Here is a 6000-nt window from a genome sequence, read left to right as displayed (position 1 = left end):
TGTTTGTTCAGTTCAGAGTTTACATTTAGATTAAATGCTCAGGCCAACATAATCGGCCTAAAAATATATACCAGTTGCCAGAACATTATGATCACCGACCTACTATTGATATAAATTAATCCAGGCAGTAGCAGCATCACCTGGTGACTGGTATACAGACACACACGCGGTGCATTGTAGTAACAGTGAGTGTGCTGTCCGTGTGCAGAATGGGGAACTTGCATTACCTGTCTAAGTTTGACCTAGTGCAGACTGTGATGGCCTGCAGGATTGATACGAGAATTTTGGAAACTGCATGACTTGTGTGTTCAAGGAGTGCTGTGGTGAGTGTCTTCAATATGTTGTGAAGCCAAGTCCAGATGTCATGCGGTTGGGCATCCACCCCTCAGTACAGGTGTCAGACATTGTAGGCTGAGCAGACAGATAGAATGGGATAGGTGGCAAACTTTGGTGGAACAAACATCAGACTTTAATGATGGGCAGAGTACGAGTGTGTCGGACCACACAGTGCACTGAACACTCCTAATGATGGGCCTCCACAGCCGACTCAGGCATACGCCACTGTTGATACCATGACACTGGCAACTACAATTGAAATGGGAATGTGACCATCAGACATTGGCGCACTGTCAGAGTGTTGCATGGTTCTGACACCCTCTTCATCATGCCAATGGGGACACCTTCTTGATTCCTGTACTGCAGGATGCAGACAAGTTGGAAACATCCCCATTAAGCTCTGGGGAACACTCACATGGGCATCCATGGGTCCAGTAGAACACATGATGGACAAGGAGTATCGTACATTGGTTGCACATCTACACCCCTTCATGACAGTCATGTTTCCCGACAGCAGACGCATTTTTCTACAAGATAATGTGCCACGTCACGTGCCTTGGGAGAGCCATTCCTGACAAAACTCTACCATCTGATGAGCAAGATGTATGAGACAGGCGAAATTCCCTCAGACTTCAAGAATAATATAATAATTCCAATCCCAAAGAAAGCAGGTGTAGAGAGATGTGAAAATTACCGAACTATCAGTTTAATAAGTCACAGCTGTGATGGAGTGGTTTGAGGAACACAGTGGCGAGTTCCAAATCTGAAATCGATTGAACATATCTGGGATGTGATTGAATGTGGCATCAGAGCTCATCGCCTCTCTCCCCAGAATTTATGGGAATTAGGTGACTTGTGTGTGCATATGGTGCCCTCTTCCTTCAGCAACCTACCAGTGCCTCGTCCTTCAATGCCATGATGAGTTGCTGCTGTTACCCATGCCAAAGGTGAACGTACCAGGTATTAGATAGGTGGTCATAAATTCTGGCTGGTCAGTGTACATATTTATAACAGCTAATATCCCAACTTTAGCGAATAAAACATAGCATAAGTCTCTTGGGTATGCACCAAAAATTATTCTTACAGCCTTCTGTAACTTTAAAAGCTTATCGCTAAAATGGCAGCTGATCGGACCATATCTGAAGAGACAGCTATCAGCCCACACTTTCCACAGAAGGTTGGACTACCAATTACCAGACTTCTGATATGTGGATCTTGTAAGAACAAGTAAGATGCAACATGTCCCCCAGATCAAAGGTTGCAGCACACAAGTTGTAGCACACAAAAACACAGTGACTACAAAGTGTGTGTAATGACTGTGATCAAAGCTATGTAGATTTCTTTAATTCCTGTTTAAGAAATTTACATTATTTCATTGCTATGGTTCCTACTGTTATCCATTAATATTAAAATGTCAGCAACTACTTTGTTATTTTAAAATCTTCAAATGTTTGCTGTAGCCGACACTTTTAAGTGTCAACACAAGCTACTAACCCTGTGCTTTTAAGTTCCAGCTGTAGTGAATGCATGAAACAAGAAAATTTTTGCAATTATTTGAAAAACCTAATTCAGCTTCCTTTTTCAGGCATGTTCATTTTGAAATATTAAAACTGATAAGAGTTTCATTTCTAGGCCCATAATTTTGAAATCCAGATGACCTTATCATCCCTGCAGTGCGCTATACATATAACAAGTGCCATGTAATCGCCCAACCAATGTATCCTCCCAACCTTGTACAAAAACAAATCTCTCGTGCATTATCTTTCCAGTCTCCCACCACCTCCCAAAGTCCCACAGTCTGGCCACAGATGAGCATTCCTCCTGTAACTCAGTACCACCCAAGAATGGAGCAACTTAGTTTCTAACAACAAGAAAGCAAGTCCTACATAATTTTGATGATGTACTACAAGGGAGTCACACCTAGTGATATGTGGCTGGCGACCACGGGGCCCCGAGCTGAGTCCTGGCATTGCTTCCACTTACTTAGGGCAACGGAATACCACCGCAGATTATCTTCCCTGCATAATGCAGTCTCCATTTTATGCACAAAAAAATGGCTTCCTCTCATGTTAAATCAGTGTCTGGAGGTAAAATAGTCCCCCATTTGGATCTCCGGGGGGGACAACTTGAAAGGAGGCAAAAAATCAAAACGAGAATTGGTACCTGGAATGTCAGAACTCTGCTACAAGCAGGAAAACTAGAAAACCTTAAAAGAGAGATGGAAAAGAATCATATGGACCTCGTAGGAGTTGCTGAGGTGAGATGGAATGGACATGGAGAGTTGCAGTCAGATGAATATGTATTTTACTACTCAGGAGGAGAAGTAAAAGGAATTAATGGAGTAGGAGTGATTATGACAAAGGAATTGGCTAAATGTGTGGAATATGTAGACTATGCAAATGACCGGGTTATTGGTGTAAGGCTGAAAGGAGCACAAAAAGATTTACTGATTGTCCAGGTGTATATACCAACTTCAGAACATGATGACCAAACTGTAGAGGAAACGTACAATGTAATAGAGAGAATAATGGACGAAAATAAAAAATGCTGCAAAATAGTAATGGGAGACTGGAACGCCATTGTGGGAGAAGGGAAAGAGGGAAACGTAGTAGGCAGTCATGGACTTGGAAAGAGAAATGACAGAGGTGAATGGTTAATTGACTTCTGCAGGGAAAGGCAGCTGATAGCGGCAAACACATGGTTCAAGAACCATAAGAGGAGGCTCTACACTTGGAAATCACCAGGGGATAAATACAGAAACCAAATCGATTTTATACTCGTAGAAGAAAGATACAGGAATGGAATCAAAAAGGTGCACACATTACCAGGTGCAGATATTAATAGTGACCACAACTTACTTATGGCAGAAATAGAAATAAGAATGAAAAAACTGAAAAAGGCGACAATGGTGAAGAAGTGGGATTTAGAGAAGATAAGGTCCAACAAAGAACAAATTACAGAAATGCTGTCTCGGGACTTTCTAAACACATTACGAGACAAAGAAGCACCTGATAATGCCAACGAGCACTGGAATATGCTGAAAGAAGGAATCATTAAAGCAGGACAGCAAAATATAGGATATGTGAAAGGGAAAAGGTCAAAAAAACCATGGGTCACACAAGAAATGATTTCCAAGATGGAGAAGAGAAGAAAATTGAAAAACAAGAACACTGAAGATGCAAGAAAGATATACCGAAGGTTAAATAACGAACTGCGAAGAGAAACAGAGCAGGCTAGGAAAAAATGGCTAAAAGAGGAATGTGATGAAATTGAAGAACTGGACAGGAAGGGAAGATACGACTTACTATACAACAGAGTAAAGACTATGACATGGGAACAAAACAGAGCAGGAAGTGCCACTATGGAAATTTTGAGTAAAGACGAAGAGGTAGTGCACAAAGATCGTGACGATGTCCTCCAGAGATGGGAAGAATATATAAAAGAGCTCTATGACATGGGAACAAAACAGAGCAGGAAGTGCTACTATGGAAATTTTGAGTAAAGACGAAGAGGTAGTGCACAAAGATCGTGACGATGTCCTCCAGAGATGGGAAGAATATATAAAAGAGCTATATGACACAAATAGCAAACCAGAAACTCTGAAACTTCAATCACACGACAGTGGAAGTGATGAAGAGAAAGGACCGACCATCATAATGGAAGAAGTAAAGTCTGCCATTGCTGCAATGAAAAATGGCAAAGCAGTAGGTACAGATACAATACCGGGAGAAATACTAAAATGCTTGAACCACAATGGAATAAGAGAAATATTGAGGTTATGTAATAAAATATATGACAGTGGTGAATGGCCTGGGGACTTTTTGACAACAGTAATGATTCCATTACCGAAAAAACAAGGAACCAAGAAATGCAGCAAGCACAGGACAATCAGCCTCATTTCACATGCAGCCAAAGTGATGTTAAGAATAATTAATAAAAGACTTGAAAAGTAATAGAGGAGGATCTCGGCGAGGAGCAGTTTCGCTTTAGACGGAATACGGGCACCAGAGATGCAATAGGGCTCCTACGAATCTTGGGATAAAGGTTTATTGAAAAAGGAAGAGACCTATACATGTGCTTCATCGATTTAGAAAACGCATTTGACAATGTGGTTTGGGACAAGCTGGCGACTATTATGAGGGAAAAGAGAGTGGACTGGAAAACCAGAAGACTTATAAACTCATTATACCTTAATCAAAAAGTTTCAGTTAAAGTGAGAGGAGAAAGTACAAACTGGATCAGACTAGGGAAAGGGGTAAGACAAGGATGCTGTTTATCACCTACTCTTTTCAACCTGTACTTGGAAAATATGATTGACCAATGCTCATTAGATGACAAAGTAGTAGAAATTGGAGGAAGAAGAGCAGGGTGCTTGAGATTTGCTGATGACATGGTCCTTCTAGCCACAGGGGAAAAAGAATTACAGGATTTGGTGGACACCATTGCAACTAACGGAAAAAAATATGGAATGAAAATTAACACAAATAAAACAAAAGTATTGGCAATAGGAGGAAATAAGGAAATAAAAATTGTGCTGAATGGAGAAACATTAGAACAGGTGAAAATTTTAAATATCTTGGAAGCAGGATAGACGTCGACTGGAAGTCCACCACAGAAATTAAAACAAGGATAGCAATGGCAAAAGAGGCGTTTTATAAGAAAAGGAGAATCTTCTGCAGAGGTCTGGACAGTGAACTCAGAAAGAGACTCATAAAATGTCTTGTATGGAGTGTTCTTCTATATGGTGCTGACACATGGACTATGAGGAAGAAAGACAGAGAAAGGCTGGAGGCTTTTGAGATCTGGACATGGCAGAAGATGGAAAGAATAAGTTGGATGGACAGAGTAAAAAATGAAGAGGTACTGAGAAGAGTGGGAGAGAAAAGACAGTTACTAGATGTAATAAAGAGAAGAAAAAGAAACTGGATTGGGCATATATTAAGAAAGAATGACGGACTGATAAAAACAGTTTTAGAAGGTTATGTAGAAGGGAAAAGGAATCGAGGAAGGAAGATATTCCAGATACTGGATGACATGATGGACGGTACATCATACAGAAGCCTTAAGAAGGAAGCAATGGATCGCAGAAAATGGAGAGGCAAAGGACCTGCTAATATAGCAGATAACTGATGATGACTACAAGGACGGTAATAAACTGAACTGAATTGAATTACATTCTCCAGGGTTTCAGTTACCTCTCGTCATGCCCAGAAATGAGAAATCTCCTGCCCACTAGCCTTCCCACCCCTCCCATAGTGGGATTCCACTGGCCACCAATCGTACGCAACCCCTGCCCAAAACCTGGTACCTCATGACTCATTTCCCTGTAATAGAGCTAAATGCATGACCTGTTCCATACGTCCTCCCACCACCACCTACTCCAGTCCAGTCACCCTGCCAACACCAGCTTTTCTGAATAGCGCAAGTGAGAACTTTCCTTGTAATACATCCTATATTCCCGTAACCTTCCTGCCCTCAATCTTCGTTAGTCACTGTCCTCACCCATCAACCTCCTTCCCTGTTCCCATTCCAGCACTACACAGCCTTCATTCCACCATCACACCCAGTCTTTTTACTTCTCTCCTGTTTAAGGAACAAGACTTTTGGTCAGGTGAATACAGGGTTATAAATACAAAATCAAATAGGGGTAATGCAGGAGTAGGT

Source organism: Schistocerca americana, chromosome 1 (genome assembly GCF_021461395.2).
Source record: "Schistocerca americana isolate TAMUIC-IGC-003095 chromosome 1, iqSchAmer2.1, whole genome shotgun sequence".
NCBI classification, from domain to species: Eukaryota; Metazoa; Arthropoda; class Insecta; order Orthoptera; family Acrididae; genus Schistocerca; species Schistocerca americana.
This window is presented reverse-complemented; position numbering follows the sequence as displayed.